This window comes from Arvicanthis niloticus, chromosome 22 (genome assembly GCF_011762505.2).
Source record: "Arvicanthis niloticus isolate mArvNil1 chromosome 22, mArvNil1.pat.X, whole genome shotgun sequence".
NCBI lineage: Eukaryota > Metazoa > Chordata > Mammalia > Rodentia > Muridae > Arvicanthis > Arvicanthis niloticus.
The window spans coordinates 4,728,782-4,747,691 of NC_133429.1; the positions used below are offsets into that span (position 1 = coordinate 4,728,782).

At 41.8% G+C, this 18,910-nt stretch overlaps 1 pseudogene; it reads right to left on the minus strand.

The window, feature by feature from the left end:
* Positions 1-12,948: 12,948 nt before the first annotated feature.
* Positions 12,949-18,663, minus strand: LOC143436474 (uncharacterized; annotated as a pseudogene).
* Positions 18,664-18,910: the final 247 nt, after the last annotated feature.

An 18,910-nucleotide genomic window follows, 5' to 3' on the forward strand; every position in this document is an offset into this window, starting at 1 on the left:
AGACAGAGACAACTAAGAAGTCTGGGAAATCACAGAGGAAGCCTTCTATTGCTTCCTACAAAACAAAACAAAACAAAACAAAACAACAAAACAGAAACAAAACAACCTCTTTCAACACCTTAGTATTCACAAGAGGGACAATGCTGTCCACAATGGCATTAAGATGTATAGGTGAAATTATCTGGGCTGAAGAGATGGCTCAGCAGTTAAGAGCACTGACTGCTCTTCCAGAGGTCCTGAGTTCAATTCTCAGCAACCACAGGGTGGCTCACAACCATCTGTAATGGAATTTGATGCCCTCTCCTGGTGTGTCTGAAGACTCATATGTATAAAATAAACAAATCTTAAAAAAAAGAGATTATCTGAGTCTGGAAGGCAGACCCCACACATGCAGGTTCTCATGCCTCTGTGCAATGACTTGTAGAGACAAAAGAGAAGCTGGTGGAAGAGCCTGAATCTATGCCATATCTGGACTGTGGCCTGGCCTTTAGACAGCAAAGTTGGGAAGGTGTTGGAAGGGGCTGAAGGGAAGGCGTTTATGAGTCTCCTCCAAGGTCTCATTACCAGAGACTTCCCAAGAGGGACTGGCTATTAATAGTCCTGGATGAGATGCTATTCCTCTAGTCCTTGTCTATATTGATACAGGTTCCCACAGGATGGCTATTGAACATCCAGAAGGACAGTTGCTCCAGGATTAATGAAGTCCTGTTTGCAAACAGAGCTGTTGGGGCTACAGAAATGGCACAGAGGTTGAAGAGCACTTATAGTGCACCCGACATGGGTTCAATTTCTGGCAACCAGTTCGTGGTCAAAACCACCATCAACTTGAGTTTTACAAATCTAGAGTCCTTCTGACTTCCACAAGGCACCAAGCCCTCACATGTTGAGCATATACATTCAGGGAAATCATTCATACGTATAAAATAAAGATTTAAGTATTGTAATTAAAATAGTATTTGTCTGTAGTGTAATACTTGGCTAAAGTTTGACAGTGAAAGATTATAAAATAAACTTGATAATAAACCTTGATATGTTAAAAAGAAATCTGACATAGTTGTGGGAAACTATAAACAATTATTTTGGTGAGACATACTATTTGGGGTTTGTTTTTAAGCCTATTAATTACCTAAGGAACTCTGAAATCCCAAGGCTAAGTTATTTTTTTAGTCTTTACATTTTAAGGATCACAGAGCCTACAGGATCATCTCTGAGAGGAGGGCCTTTTTCATGATAATGAAATTGGATGCTGGTATAGAAGCTATAGTGTCCTGAAGCAACAAGGGGATTTTAGTCTTCTTAGTCCTCAGAGCTGAGATGACAATTCATCAAACTAATACTAATGCTTTGTCTAACTTTTAAAAAATACTATCTTTAGTTACACTGTGGACTAAAAGAAATTTAGGCCAGCCTAGAAGTTTTAATTAATATGATCACTTAGTTATAAGCTAAATTCTACCATGGAAGCAATATAAAGACACAAGCATTTATACACATACCATATATACATAGGTATAATAAAGATAAATTTAAAGCAAAAAATATTAAATCATTTTTCAGTTTTAGATTAGGCTGCTTATTGTATCATATTTTACTAGCATCAACAATCCTTAATGTAAAGCTTGGCTTTAAAGATATAATTGTAATATAAGTTGAAAGCCTCTAACTCAAAGATTTAGAGCCTTAACCTGGTAATGGTAAGGACTTTTAAACCTCAGCTTGATTTAAATTACCAGAACGTAAAAAAAAAAAAAACCTGTCATTAAAAAGGAGACACAGACAGTTCATTGCTCTTAATTTTACTGTTACAAGTTATACTTTATCTTAGAAACACAAAGATATTGACTATTGTTATTTTAATACTTAATAACACAGCCAAATTTCTTATATATGGAGAAGGTATTCTCAGATTTTGAATGTGACCTTGGTTGGTCTTGCATGTTTGTCATCTTCACCACAAAATGAAATTTCACAAAAAAATTGCTAAGCAAGCTTTATCATTATATATGTGTATGATCATGTGCATATGTAATAACAGCCTTACACTTAACATTTGCATATTAGGACTACTTCTGGGGTCTGGGAGACAGGTCCATTGGTAAGAGGTCTTGCTGTTCTTCCAGGGGACTTGAATTTTAATCTTAACACCCACGAGGTAGCTCACAACCATCTTCACCTCAAATTGTGGGGGTCTGGTGCCTTCTATCCTCCATGGCACTAGGCTGGCACATGATATCTAGACACAGTATTTGTCCAGCCAAATAGTCACACACAAGAAAAATATAAAATAAAAAAATACTTTTGGAAAAGAAATGTACAACAATTTGTCAAACAAAGACTTACAATATATATTATCTACAGGCGGCATCCCGAATGTTATAAATCAAACTTTTTGTCTTATTTTTGTTTTGCATGAGAATCATCACAAATAAAATAAAATTAAAAAATTTTGAAACTAGATCATTGTTAGAATCTCTGGATTTTAACTTGTTGAAAATCAAGTTACAGTGTTGACTGTAATACTTGAATGCTAATTGTATTTCATGGTGAAAATGGATTTTTTGTCATAAAATAACTAAACATTGTTCATTTAGAATAATTTTTATTCTTATAAAATAAAAACATATATAGAGTTTTAAAAATTAAATGATGGGCCTAGCTTTTCTGAAAATCAGTAGCCCTGCATCGCCCATCACACCCTCCAGTCCTACCTCCCTTTGAACTCTTAACAGCCTCCACATCTCTCAGTAGTGGTTCCTCTGGTATCAGTTAGTTCCATGCTTTGCATCTGACTTCATTTCAGGATACAAGAAGGTTGTTCTTCTGCTCCCTCATCTTTCATCCTTTTTTTTTTTTCTTCTCTAGTTTCACCATCACAGCACTGACTGTGATTTTTTGTTAAATCACTTTTCAGTATTTATATTATTCCAGTCGGGCTCGAGTTAGTTTCTTATAGCTATAGGACAAATCACTTCAAAACTTAGTGCTTAAAAATAGCACAGAGTTACACATCTTACACTGTAGGGACCAGACTCTGAAATGGGCCTTATTGGTAGAGCCAAGGGCTGTCTCCTTCTTTAAGTAGTCCCTCCCTTAGAAGCTTCTAGAATTCCTTAGCCTTGGCTGTATCACCTATCTGCTTCTATCATGTCTCCAACTCTGTCTCCTCCCTATTCTACATTATAAGGACTCTAGAGTTTATACTGAATGGATGCCAAAAAACGGCAAGGTCGTTCTCTTGCCTCAGCATCCTGAATCTGAAAAAAAAAGTCCAATTGCAATGTAAGATGATTATTACAGATTGGTCATAACAACATCTTTAGAGGCCCAATATTCGTACATAATTGTGCTCTGTATCACCCCACTAATCACGCTTCGTTTTCTGTATCACCCCCCACTAATCACGCTTCCGTTTTCTGTATCACCCCCACTAACACGCTTCGTTTTTCGTATCACCCCCACTAATCACGCTTCCGTTTTTCGTACACCCCCACTAATCACGCTTCCGTTTTCTGTATCACCCCCACTAATCACGCTCCGTTTTCTGTATCACCCCCACTAATCACGCTTCCGTTTTCTGTATTCACTTTGCATCTGGTCATTGCCCACATCCTGGTCACCCCCTCCAAGAACCCCCTCACCAAACCTCTTCTCCTTCTCCTCTGAGCTGGTGGAGGCCTCCCTGGGTCTCCCTCCACCCTGGGCACATCAAGTCTCCATGAGGCCAGGTGCATCCTCTTCCACTAAAGGTCAGACAAGGCAGCCCACGCTAAAAGTGGATATTGTTTCATAGAAATAATTAGCATTTTAAGATTTTATTAAACATTTAATAGAGCTTAAAATATCATATTAAGAATATTTGAGAGCTGCTGGGGTAGGTATTAGGGGAGGCACTGTCAACCCAAGTGACATAAAACATACACACATGGATATGTGTCCGTATCGTATATTCACACATACATGGTTTGTATATAATTTTATGTATTAAAAATAATGACTCTTTAATGATGTATCAAACATCCTAGGTATCTGCCCTCCTTTCAATAAATGAAAAAATTTAAAATTATCTTTAACCTTTTTTACAGTCCAGTCGTTATCCCCTCTATATTCTGCCCTCCGACAGCTCCTCATCCTATTCTCCTCCCCCATCTCCAAGAGGATGTCTCCCCACACACACAGACAACCACACCCCTCTAGGCTTCCCATCCCTGGGTCCTCAAGTGCTCCAGGGTTAGGTGCATCTTCTCTCACTGGGGCCAGGCCAGGCAGTCCTCTGCTGTATATGTGTTGGGGGTCTCGGACCAGCTCCTGTGTGCTGCTTGGTTAGTGCTCAGGTCTGAGAGATCTCAGGGGTTCTGGTTTGTTGAGACTGCTGGGTCTCCTATGGGGTCGCCCCCCTCCTCAGCTTCTTCCAGCTTTTCCCTAATCCTACCACAGGGATCCCGGCTTCTGTCCATTAGTGGGTGTAAGTATCTGCATCAAAGACTGTCAGGGAAGTTCATGCCATGTTTTAGGAATCCATACTTTCTTGTCAGCTGGAGTTGAACAATGACCCGAAAATAACAAGAAAATGTTATTTAAGAGAAATCTTCAGAGATTTAAGTCAGCCCCTTGAAGCAGGCTGCATCTCAACCTGGCTGCAGATTATGATAATTTATGTTCTTTCAGGCAGTAGTAATTTTGGCGTCATAGAGCTGCTGATTGAAGGGAGCATGGAGTCTAACCCCGTCAAAGGCCAGGGGAGGCCATGACTGAAGGTGGAGCTTTGGTTGCAGTGGAAACCGCAGGATTGGGAGCGGTTATGAAAAAACTGAAAGTGCCAGGAGGGAACCCCTGAAGAGAGGCCAGGAGGGCACTGAGGTGCAAGCTGCGCAGTCTGTGGAGTATTAGAGATGCTGGTACCATGAGAAGGCTGTCGAGGACTGAGCGCCTGCGCAGTGGAGCCGGTCTGAACCCATCAGTCACGTTATGTGTTCTGTGCATGGCAGAACAAAAGGGTGCATCATGCAAAAACACTTGGGAGATCAGGAGATTGTGAATGAACTACAAACATGGGATATGAAACTAGATCGTTTGATTTACACTGCGTAATTTTTGTTTTGCTTTGGTTTCAGTGGAAGTCTATACTGGTTCTTCATATTTAGAAAGCAGAAATAAAAAAAAATTGTTATTTTTCAGGAGTCCACAGTAGAGACTAATGATTTAAAAACATTAAAAATTTTTATACACTGGGGACTTATAATGTTATTTTATACTTTGTATAGAGATATTAAGAGTATTTGGTGACAAAAACATGCAATGTTATGGATTACTAGTAGCATATTCATGTGTCATGTTGACAAGGGTTCAGTAGTCACCTGACACAGCTAAGACACACATCTGAGAAGAAGAAACCTAAATGCATAATGATAAAATTAAGGTGTAAGCAAGTCTGTAAGGAATTTTTGGTTAATGATTGATGTGCAATGGCCCAGCCTACTTCAGGTGGTTTGCCCCTAGAGCCCACATTGTGTAAGTAAGGTAGCGGAGTAAGCTATGAGGACCACAGGGATGCATGGCACTTCTCCCATCACCTCTGCTTCAGTTTCTGCCTCCAGGTCCTTGCCAGGCTTGACTTCATGCTCTGAACCCCTTTCATGATTGGACTGACATGGAAGTATATGCCAAAATAAGCCTGCCCCAAAGTAGGCAGAGGCAGGCATATTTCTGAGTTCAAGGCCAGCCTGGTCTACAGAGTGAGTTCCAGGACAGCCAGGGCTACACAGAGAAATCCCTGTCTCAAAAAACCAAAAAAAAAAAAAAAAAAAAAAAAAAAAAAGGAAAGAAAGAAGCAAATTAAATTATAGTCCTTATATTCAAAGCCTGAAAAGAATATCAATAAAAAAATCTGAAGTGTTTTGGGTATGAACAAAAGGTTTATATAATGAACAAATAGAAAATCTCTCACAGAATTTAATGTTATATTACATGCTTGCCACTATTCATAGATTTCACAGTTGGGTTACTTAAATTCTGCATGATCCAGTTCAAAGCTCTGTTACAGGAATTTGTCTTAGATCAATTTGCACTTAGATATATTTGAATCATTTGGTAAGTTCTTAGTGGTCTTCCAAATGTTTTCATGTAAATTGCTTTCTATTGAACAAAAATTACCTCAAATTTCTCCTAAAATCTCTGGAGTTATCTTCAGAATTTCTTTTTACTATTTTATTTAGAAGCAAACCCAAAGAATTATTATGGCATATTTAACATTTAAAAACTTTAAATTTAGCTGTTATGAAATGGCCAGTTAAACTAAATTCACATGTTTCCCTTCAATAATGAAATTTACATCATTACACACATAAAAAGGAAACAGTTATTCTCTTACTGAACAAGCCACAGAAGCTTGGTATTTTTTTTTTTAACTAAGGAGATCAGATTCATAAAGTTTCCTTTACCACATCTCTGTAGAGCTTCTTTGGAATCCAACAAAACCCATTGTTCTGAGATGAAGTTCATGGCCACATCATCAAAGGTCACTGGCCCTTTAAAAAGTGCACATATCAGGATGTTGAGTTTTACCCTGGCAGGCTCACAGGGTACAGGATCACCTAGGACAGAAGCTAATGAAGACACCTCTACGTGACTATATAGATAAAGGCTAACCCACGAATACCTGTGGGATGCTGTATCTGTTATTTCAGGTAAGACAAGAACCCAGTATCTTAGTTACGGCTCTGCTGAGAAGCATCACCATGACCAAGCAACTCTTATAGAGAAAACATTTAGTTGGACCTTGCTTGCACCTTTAGAGGGTTGTTCCATGGGGGAAGCAGACGGGTGTGGTGCCTGAGCAGCAGCTGCTTTCCATGTCTAAAGGTAGCAAAGAGTCAGACAGGGACTTTTGAAATCTCAAAGCCACACCTACAGCAAAGGAACGTCCTTCCCAAACAGTTGCACTACCTGGGGACCAAGCATTCAAACACATGTGCCTGTGGAGGACAGTCACATTCAAACCAATGCACCTCCCCACTAAGAGACGGCATTGTATGGATTGCATCCTGGATTGCAATATTTCAGACGGCAACTGACAGCAGTCACTCCTGTATCACTCTACTCAATTGTGGATGTGACTTGACCAGTTGCTTTACAGTCCTGCTTTCTGTAGATTGTACGCCAAGGAATGAAGGAAAACTCATTCTACCTTATGTCACTTATATCTGCATAGTTATCCACCAAGTTGAAAAACATAAGAAATAGATACAAAAAATTGGGGCCAGAGCCATAAGTAATTTTGGAGGGAATGGAGAAGAATTAGCAAGGGAAGTTTTTTTTTTTGTTGTTGTTTTGTTTTTTTGTTTTGTTTTTTGTTTTGTTTTTTTTAAAGGACAAACCTAAAATACACTGAAAGCAAAGCCCAATACATCATTCTGGTAGAGATTTCAATGACAGAAATGCTTGCAGAGGAGACATGGAACAAGAAGGAACAGGGATCCGTGGGGAACAAGTACTCTTCAGGAACCGGAGTAAGAGCTATCCCTGTGCTGTTATCCTCAAGCATAGAACTTCATTGTGCGCTACAGCAGGAGCCTGAATGAACGTGAATTTAAAGATTGTCAGGTACTTTGGTAGAGGACAAGAACGGGAGCAAGCGAAAATTCTACAGAAGCAGAGCAGCTGAAATTGATAACAAGCTTAGTCCTAAGCTCTGGGCAACAGTGAGGCAGACGAGCATAAGGAAAACAGAGCAACCTGAGATGCTACTTGGCTTGGGCCAGGCACTCAGTCTTTTTACAAATATGCACCTATTACCATGTGGGTATCCTTCTTGAACAATTATCTATGGGTAAACTTGGACCACACCATTTGTTATGCTCTATATTCATCTGCTTAAAAAATAACAAGCCACTTCCTGGAACGCACAGGCCACTCCTACCCTGGAAGCAGGTAGATTAACTGCGCGTATCTTCAATTTTCCTTCTACTTCTCCAAATCAAATCACCCAAATTCCCAGCTCTGCAACAGAACACCTGCCCTTCTCCGCTCTCTCCTGATTGCCATGTTCAGTGAATCCCACAGAAATGCCATCCTAACCTCCCTCTTTCTACTCTCTCCTTCACCCCAGCCCCTAACTCCTGAGGCACCCTCTGCTAGCACACAGGCCACTCCTGCCAGGGAAGACTGCAGATCTTTATTTTCTCTGCTCCTCCAGATCCAGTCCTCTAGTCTCACTCTCAGCTCTGCATCTGAACACCTTTGGAATCGCGCCCCTCCCCCATCTCTAATGTATCCCCTAGATCTTCTAGTTCCAACCTCCCTCCCCACTCTCACTGCTTTATCCCAGCCCCCAACTCAAGCAGGCAAAGTCTGGGAACCCTTAAACCACTCTGAATTAGGAAGCAAGTAAGCCTACAGATCTTCACACCTCTCTCTCTCTCTCTCTCTCTCTCTCTCTCTCTCTCTCTCTCTCTCTCTCGGTTCTTCCAAGTTGAATACAGGAGTCTCACTCTGGGCTTTACAGCAGACCACCTGATAAGGCCTCCCTTCTCTCCTGTCCCCCATCTCCAGGGAACTACATAGCTCTTACCCTCTTAATTCCCACCTCCACATTCATTGCTTTATCTCAGCTCTCAACTTCAGCAGGCATTCCCTGGTAACCTGGTCATTCTGACCAGGGAAGCACAGTATTGAAATAAAAACAGACATCTTGATCAATGAATCAAATAAAAGACCCAGACATAAATCCACATACCTGTGGGACACCTGATTTTTGATTTAAGAAAGCCAGAAATGCACGCCGCGCTGCGCACACACACACACAGAGCTTGTGAGAACAAAATTTGAAAGCAGCATTGTAACAATAACAAAATTCATGGTCAGCAAAGACCACCAACAATTTGTTAAATATAGTCATAATAAAAATATTAAGCCCCTGCAGGGGCAGGGTGACAAAAAATAAAGGCATACAAGGACATGCCCAGACAAGTCCAAACAAGCCCAAGTGAGTAATGGGCTATCTGGTGTTTACTTTTCTCTCCCTCCCTTTTCTGGGAGGTCCGAGTTTCTGCAAGTTCTGCCAGTTCTGCAAGTTGCTGATGTTTGAAATATCCAATCATATGTAACCGCGCCAAATTTTCCCGCTCTCCCCAACCCCTACCGATAAATATCCCAAGTTCCCTGGGTCCAGGGCCGGAACCTCTATCTCCTGTGTGAGATATGTTCCAGCCCGAGGGCCCTCGTCATTAAACCTCCTCTGCAATTGCATCAAGAAGGTCTCTCGTGTGTCCTTGGGGCGTGCAGGTCCGGACTTGGGTGAGGGTCCCCTTGCGGGGGGGGGGGGGGGGGTCTTACAAGCTCACTTCACCTGAAAGATCAGTGTTCTTTAGCAATGAACCACCTCCTTGAAGTCTCAATTATGTGTATGAGTGTGAACACAATTGTGTGCATACTTGTGGAGAGCCAGAGGAGGTAGGAAGGTAGTCAGATCCCCTGAAACTAGAGTGACAAGTGGGTGCAAGTTACCTGATTCCCGTGCTGGGAAACAAGGCAAAGAGCTCTGGAGGTGAAGCCAATGCTCTTCATCACCATCAATTTCCCCAGGCAGTGAATTGTCAGGGGCAGCTTATACACTGAAGGCCTAAAATCAGTAATAGGCCTAAGTCAGCCTGCTAACACAGTCTTGGGTCTCTGCAGGAAAACACTGAAACAGATAGCTATAAGATATTGTAAATAGGCAGCTTTGGTGGAAATTTACCAGCCTGGATGAGAACAAGTAGTCATAGGTCTTGTGGATAGTCATAGACCTGGGGTAGCCTTGGTGGATAGTACCAACCAAGATAAGGACAAGTGAATCATAGATGGAGTCATAGTGACCTGTCCCTTGAACCTTCACCCAGCTGATACCCTGTTCTGGAAGAATCTGTACTCCTCCTGAACAGCTACGCTCCTGCGTCATCCCCTTCCCCACATCCTGCCTTTTTGTGTATATAACCCCTGTGTGAAAAAGAAAAACAGGGTAGTTTGATCAGCCTATAGACAAGCTGCTGTTCTTTGTGTCTGCCTGTTTCCCCCCTTCTCTCTTTCAGGTGACCTCCCGGACCCCTGTTTAATGCCCTGCTGGATGGGGCAGCAAATCATTTCCTATATACTTGTTATTGTCGGAGAGTTTCTTTGCCTCGGGTTTCCAAGCAACAGAAATGGCAGGTAAGCAGAAATCACACCAAACTTACAGCAAATGCTTTCTAAATTTAATGATGTACATATTTTATGTGTTTCTCTGTATGTGCTTGCAAGACCCTGCAGACTTCCCAGGAGGCACTGAATGCCTTAAAACTGGAATTGTAGACAGCTGTAGCCTACCATGTGTGTGTACGTAAACTGAGCCCGAGTTCTCTGAAACAGAGTAAGCACTAACCATTGCTGAGCCTACCTTCCACCCCCTTTAAAGTCTAATTAAATAACGACCACATTTCCCCTTCCCCCTTCCAACACCTCCCATGTCCCCACATCTTCTGCAATTGATGGAATATTTGTCTTTATTGTCACATAAATATTTATAGCTGTATAAACATTACTATCCCCCCATATTATTCTTCTAGTTTGGGTGTATACAGTTTCAAGAGCACATTACTCTGTATTGAATAACCAATTACAGGACTCATACCTGGGAGATGGTACTTCTCCCTCTTTCATTAATGGCTTATAATTCTTTGTCTAGGAGGAGTTCCATATGACATCTCCCCCTACCCTGTCTATTGTTATTGGCAATATTCTTGATTGCCAGCTATGTTGTTGAGGTATTATAGGGGTAGCTTCTCTGTCATTTCTAAGAGACACAGTCTCACTCAAAACATCACAGAAGCCTGGTTTCTTAAAATCTTGCCACTCCTTTGAGAATCATCCGAGCCTCAGGTGTAGGAGTTACATTGTATCGATGTACTTAGTGGGCCTGGGATTCCGACCATCAGTTGACCTCTACATTATAAACTATTGTGGTTTTGTTTGTTTTATAAAGAGTTAACTTAAAGAAAGGTATGAGCCATACTCTGTGAGTATAAAGATATGTCTTAAAATTCAGAAATTATGTTGGCCTAGTAAAGTGGCAGAAGTAGGTTCTTTAAAATGCATGCCTTTGCTATCCTGGTTGGTTGACTAGGTTTCTAGTACAAGGTGTCATTTCCCTCCTATGGAGCAGGCCATTATACAGTAGCTGGTTACCAACAACATATAGACAACTTTAACTCTATTGCCGGACTGATCACTCTTTGGGTTCATATGGCTCTTAGTTAATTTCCTATTGCCGTGAAGAGACATCACAACCAAAACAACTTACGGAAAAAAGTGATTTATTGGCACTCATGGTTCCAGAGGTTAGAGCCCATGTTTATTATGGCAGGCAAGCACAGCAATGAGCAGTGGCCAAGAGTTTACATTGTGATATGGAAGTTAGAGCCAGAAAGAGCTAACTTGGAGCAGTGTGAGCTTTGAAATCTCAAAGCCATCTACATCAGTGCACACCCTCTCCAACTAGGCCACATCTTCTAATCCTTCCCAACATTTCCACTAACTGGTAATCAGACATTCAATATAGGAGTCTATAGGGGCCATTCTCATTCAAACACAACCTAAGTCATAGCTGGGGAGAGCTATCGATTGCTTCCCTCATTGGCAGCTTGCATTGTATCTATCTCTTACAATGAAAGTTAGACTAAATGAAGGTGACTCTGGCATTAGATTCAGCTCAATCCTTCCAAGTCCTGCATCCAAAGTCTGCAATGGTCCTTGAAGGGTGAGAACATAGACATGCAGGCACACACTGCTTGCATGGGCAGTGCTTTCTAAACGCTATGAATTATTTCCCACATTTGTTTCTCACCACTGTGAAATTACTGTATGAGTGCAATAGGAACTAAGGGTGCTAAAGGCTTTCCCACATGGTTAGACCTGCAAGGCTTGTCTTTAGGCTGGATTCTTTTATGAATTCGATAGCAGCTGGAACTGCTGAGGGCTTCTGCACAGGGCTTACATGCCCAAGGCTTCTATCCAGTGTGAGTTGTCCCAGGAATGCCATAGAAGTTTGAGGTAGTGAAGGCTTCTTCACAATGCAGACACTAGTAATATTTCTCTCCAATATGAGATTTTACACTTGATCAAATGATGAGAACAACAGAACATTTTCTCACATGGTTACTGACAGTTTCTCACCAGCATGAATCCTTTCTTGATTCTTGTAGCCATGGAACTGGCATGGGACTAGTGAGGGCTTTTCACACGCTTGTCAGCTTCTTACAGCCAGCAGGTCCAGGCGAGAGGAGAAAGAAGTCTCGGTCTGGCCTGGTCTCTCCGGGGCTGAGCGGGATGGTGAGTTTGAGTGGCCCAAAGAAACACACTCGGCCGGGAGTCTTGTCGAGCAGGAACTCAACTTTAATGTAACAACCTCTTGTTTATATAAACTTTGAGCATAGGGAGGAGGAGTTTTAGAGGGGTGAGATGATGTAGGGGGCAGGGAAGGGTGACGGAGGGTGTGGGGTGACTGACAGGGCCAATTGTGAAGCTCTACATCAGCAACAGTGGGCAGAGGCAGGGCTAAACAGGTCCTGTTGAATCACTCCAGGACGGAAGTGACTAAGACAGGTCTCAAAACTTGAGCCAGGCTCGGGTTTGTCTTTAAGGCCCAAACCAGGGCCAAAATGGAGCCCAACACACGCTTGCATCCATTAACCTACTGTCTAGTGTGAAGTCTTTCATGAGTGTCACGCCAACTGGAAGTGGTGAAAGTTTTCCCACAATGCTTGCATGCACCGTAAGGCTTCTCTCCAGTGTGAGTTCCTGTGAAGGCTTTCCCACAGTGCTTACATCTATAAGGCTTCTCTCTAGTGTGAGTTCTTTCATGAGTGTGACAGGAGGTCAAACTGGAAAAGGTTTTGTTACAATGCTTACATGCATAGGGCTTCTTTTCAGAGTGAATTCTTAAGTGCCTATTAAGACAAAAAGAACTACTGAAGGCTTTGTCCACAATGCTGACATGTGTAAGGTTTCTTTCCAGAGTGAATTCCTTCATGAATGTTAGCATAATAAGAACCAGAGAAGGTTTTTCCACAATGCTTACACGCATAAGGCTTCTCTCCAGTGTGAATTCTTTCGTGCCTGTTATGGTAAAGGGAGCGGGTGAAGGCTTTCCCACAACGTTTACATGAGTAAGGCTTCTCTCCAGTGTGAATTCTTCCATGAATGTTACAATAATAAGAACTGATGAAGGCTTTCTCACAATACTTACATGCATAAACCTTCTCTCTGGTGTGTGTTTTTTTCATGAATTTTACATCTCTTGGAACTGTTGAAAGCCTTCCCACAATGCCTACAGGCATAGTAAGGCTTCTTCACCTTGTGAATTATTTCATGAATGTTACGCAGACTAGGTAAGGTGAAAGTTTTCCCACAGTGCCTACATGCATAGAGCTTCTTCATTTTGTGTACTCTTTCATGAGTGTTACACCAACTGGAACTGGTGAAGACTTTTCCACAAAGTCTACAAGCGTAAGGCTTCTCTCCCGTGTGAGTTCTTTCATGCGTGATAAGATGGTGTGAGAGAAGGAACATTTTCCCACATGTTTTACAAGCAAAGGGTTTCACTCCAGAGTGACTTCTTTCATGAGAGTCACGAGGGCCAGAGCTGAAGAAGGTTTTCTCACAGTGCTTACATGCATAAGGCTTCTGTCCAGTGTGACCCTTTTCATGAATGTTACGCCAGCTGGCGCTGGTGAAGGTTCTTTCATAATGCTTACATCCATACGACTTCTCTCCAGTGTGAATTCTTTCATGACTGTTATGAGAACTCAGAATGGCAAAGGTTTTGTCACAATGCCTACACAATAAGGTTTCTCTCCAGTGTGAATTCTTTCATGAACGGTTTTTCCACAATGCTTACACGCACAGGGCTTGTCTGCAGAGTGACTGCTCTCATGAATCCTACAGTTACTGGAGCTGGCGAAGGCTTTTCCACAATGCTTACATGCATAAAGCTTCATTCCTGTGTGAGTTATTTTATGTTTCTCAAAACACTTTGTGTATCTAAAGGTTTTTCCACACTGCTTACAAATGTAACTTTTCTCTCCAATATGACTTTTTTTGTGGTTGATGAAGCCACTGGACTCCAGGAAGGTTTCTTCAGAGTGCTTACACTCATATGGTTTCAATTCTGTATGAAGTCCATCATCTTTCTGGTCATATGTGCACCTAAGTATGGTCTGGTTGAGTTTATCTCTTCTTTGTGTTGTCTCATGAGACTGATAAGAAGGACGGCTGCTACATGCTTCCTTACACCGTTTCTCTCTAGACAATTGAAGTACCTGAAGTGATTCAGAAGGGACTGATATTTTCCTGATCTTTCTGATGTCTAAAAGCCTTTGTCAGAGTTTTCCTGACATTGAGATTCTTTCGATCCAGCTTCGTCTCCGAGATAAGCTTGTGAGGACGAATGTCCAATGATGTTTCCTGCTTGAAATCTGCTTTGGTTTACTGTTTGCGCAGGAGACATGTCTTTATTTACCACAGTCTCTGGAATAGGCTCCCTGTTTCCATCACGCAGATTATCACATTCATATCCATAGTCTTTCTCAACCACCTGACTTCTGCAAAAAATGAGGACAGCATTACTGTAGATAAGAGAAAAATCTGAGGCTGGCTTGGGTGGACTTCTGTAACTATACTATCCCAGGGGCACCAGCGGAATGCCTCCAATGTTAAGGAATCTATACATGACATGTAAAGACCCTGCCAGGTGTAAAGAAGTAGAGTATTGGCTTTACTTCTTAAAGAATTACAAAGGAGCTGTAACACACACAGGTTGGAGGCGACAAACACTTCCTGTTTCTTCAAGCTCACCAGAGTTTGATGACCAGCATCTATGTGGAGGTTCATAAATTCCTGTTACTCTTGCGCTGAAGGATCTGTTGCCCGCTTCTGGCATCCATGAATATTTTTTTTACACAAATGGTGTGCATAAGCAAACATAAGCATACACATAAATAATTAAAGGACATAAAAAGAGTGAACATTTAGGCAAAAGGCCTGGTGTTAATTGGCAATAATAACAATCACATAAAATTGTGTAACACTGTGGCATTTTGACATTTGTAACACTCAGCCAGTGTTGGCTAGTTCCCCCCCCCACCCCCCTCCCCTGCCAACTCCACCTGACCTATGCTCATCTAAGAATATGAACCCTTAATTGAGAAAATGCCTCAATCAGATTGGCTTGTCCAGGTCTCAAGTTGGCTGAGATTATGGATAGTTTACAAGATTTGTCCCCCCCAAGCAATACTGGTTTTGGCATTCTGACAGCTGCTGGACTGAAGGAGTCTTGGTATAAACTAAGGCTTAACACCAGAAAAGTCCAGGAGAGGCCATTACTGAAGCTGCAGGTTTGGTGTTGAGTTGGAAAACACCAGGATAGAAAAGACTATGGAGAAGCTGATGAGTGGCCCCAAGTGGAGGGTTGGAGTCCCTGAGGAGATGCCATTGGTGAAGGTACAATGTGGGGAGCCTCTGGCATATTAGACAGATAGATACCAAGAAAAGATTACCACAGACTGTAGGAGCTGTGCAGTGGAGCTGGTCTGAGCCTATCAGTCACATTATGTGTTCTGTGCATGGCAGAACCAAAAGGGCAAATCAAGCAAAAACACTCTGGAGATCACGAGATTGTGAGCGGATTCCAAATATGGAGGTGAAGCACATGATTCACACTATAGAATTTGGATTTTGCGTGGATCTAAGTGGAAGTCAGCCTTTTTCTTCTTGAAAGGAGAAGCACAAATTTGGTTAAGATTTTTCAGGAGCTCACAGTAGAGACCTTTTGGGCTTTTAATGAGACACTGATATTTTACAGAGACTGACCATTTAAATTGTCAGAGTTCTTTAACACAGAGAGATTTCTAATGTCATATTATGCTTTTTTAAAACTGTGATATTAAGAGTATTTGGGGACAAATAAGATATGAAAAGCTGTGGATTAATAGTGACTTATTTGTGTGTCACACTGCAAATGGATCAATTTTCCTGGTTAGCATTTCACAAACTAAGACACACATCTAAGAGGGAACATCAATAGAGAAAATGGCTCTATCAGACTGTGGGGAGCCAACAGAAGGCGGCTATCATCCTTGCAGCCATCTTGAGCCATATACCCTGAAAAGAGACTTGATTACATCAGCCTGCAACAGGCTGAGCACACTCTGATAACATCTTGGTTTAGATACCCAGGATCTTCCCTTGGGTGTGTGAGACTTAAAGCTTGTGATTTAGAGCTGAGACTTAAGGGTGTGACTTAGAGATCAGATTTAGAGACAAGGCCTAAGGGCATGACTTAAAGGCATGACTTAGAGGCGTGGCTTAGAAGTGAGACATATAAAAGGCAAGAGGCAGACAGAAGAGTTCAGTACAACTTGGACTAGGAATTAGGTTAGAGAGTACAACTTAGAGTACAACTTGGAGTAGGAATTAGGCATTGAGGAAGAAGACACTTGGACTAGAGAACTTGGAAAGAAGAATTATTAGGCATTAGGCACTTAGCACTTGGAAGAAGTAACTTGGAACTTGGAGGCACTAGGGACTAGGAACTCAAGACTTGGGACTTGGAGAAGAAGAGAGACTGAAGAATAAACAGGATTGAATCACACTCTGTCTGGTCTCCATTCTTTAAGTCCGTCCTCACTCTCTCTCTTGCTGAACCCCGACCCGCTGACCGGAGCAGCTTGGGCAGTGCAGGCTCTAACAACTTAGCCCCCAAGGCTTTTGGCAGTGTGGGTTCCAACACTGATAGAGTGGTCCGTGACATTTTTGGCCCCCAAACATGGGGCAGCTCGGTTCACAACATCAGATTACTAGTAGGCATGTCTGTGGAGTCATTTTCATGATTACTGACTGATGTCAGTCAGCCCACTGTGGGTAGTGTGCACCTAGAGGTGACCTGGGTTGAATAAGGCAGGTAGCTGAGTAAGGGACAAGGAACACACCAGAGAAGAGCATTGCTCCATCACCTCTGCTCCAGATTCCTGCCAGGCCGGAGTTCCTGCCCTGGCTTCCATTTACAGTGGGACTGTGACAAGGGAGTATAAGTGAAAGTGAGCTGCACACCAGGTTGTTTATGTCACAGCAAACAAAAGCAAACAAAACACAACACTTATATCCAAAGCCCAGAAGAATATATAGAAATATATTAAATACTTCCAGATATGAAGGGAAGTTTTTTGTACATAAAGCACTGGAAATGCTTTATCAGAGCTTACCGTTGCACCATGTGTTGGTGATGTTCATAGATTACACAGGTGAGATATTCAAATATCGAATGACACAATTCAATGTTCTGTTTACAAAAATTTGTATAGAATCAATTTGCAGTGAGAGATATTCGGATGATTTGGTAGGTTCTCGGTTGGCCTACCACTCCCAAATGTTTATTGTATTGGCCTACCACTCCCAAATGTTTGATATAAGTTGCTTTCTTCTTTTGTTTGTTTGCTTGATTTTGTTTTTCAAGATAAGAGTTTCTTTGTGTATCTCTGGCTGGCCTGGAACTCAGTTTGTACCAAGCTGGCCTCACAATCAGAAATTTGCCTGCTTCTGCCTCTTTAGTGCTGGGATTAAATGCATAAGCCACCAACCACCCAGCTGTAAATTGCTTTCTACTGAATATATTACCCCAAATTTCAGCTGAGATCGTTGTGGTCATCTTCAATATTTTCTTCTCGTGTTTTCTCTAGAAATAAACCCAAAGAATTCATTATGACATATTCAACATTAAAAGAAGATTGAAATCTAGCTCTTATGACATGGATTATATGCACTAATTCAGCATATGGTTCCTTCAGGAATTCAAATCACACCACTACACACATAAACCAGGAAAACAATTGTTCTCTGACTGAATATGCAATGGAGGCATGGTGTCATGTTGGTTTTTGTTTCTGCTTTTTACCTAAAGAGATCAGGTTCATAAAGGTCTCCTTCATCACATCTCTGTAGAGCTTCTTCTGACTGGAATCCAACAAAGTCCACTCTCCTGAGGTGAAGCTCACAGCCACATCCTCAAAGGCCACAGGCTCCTAAAACAGTGCACAGGAGGATGGTTAGTTTTAACTGCCAGGTTGATGGGATGCAGAATCACCCAGGACAGAAGCTACTGAAGACACCTCTAAGCAATTATGAAGATAAGGTATACCCAAGAAGACCTGTGGGATTCTAGCTTGAGTTCTTATTGTAAGGAAAGGAGATGCACCGTCTTAGTTACTATTTTACTGCTGCGAAGAGACTTAATGGCCAAGGCAGCTATTAGTAAAGAAATCATATAATTAGAGCATGGTTACACATTTAAAAGGTTAGCCAATCATTATCCATGGAGGGAATAAGGCATGTTGGTGGAGCAGTAGCTGAATGTTTTAGCTACTAGAATGTAGCTAAAGTAGAAAGACAGACACAATGCCTGACATGGGCTTTTGACACCCCAAAGACCATCCCCCAGTGACACACCTCTTACATCAAGGCTTCTCTTAATTCCTTCCAGATATGTTCACTAAGCTGGGATGAAGCTTTCAAACACGTGAGCCTATAGGGCCCAGTGACTTTCAAATCAACACACCCACCTACTCGGGAGGCAGAATTTTTATGAATCACATAGGGAACCATATTAGTAGAAGGAGGGAGCTATGACACAGCTATACATCACTCTAGTTCTGATAATGTGTGAATCGCCAGTCACTTCAGATGCCTGTATTTTATGGACTGTATTCTTCAATGTTAAATAAACTTTTTTGTGCCCTAAGTCACTTTTCTCAGGAGTAATTTATAACAGCCAGGTGAAAATCCTAATATAAGAAATATGTTTTTGCCAGGCGGTGGTGGCACACGCCTTTAATCCCAGCACTTGGGAGGC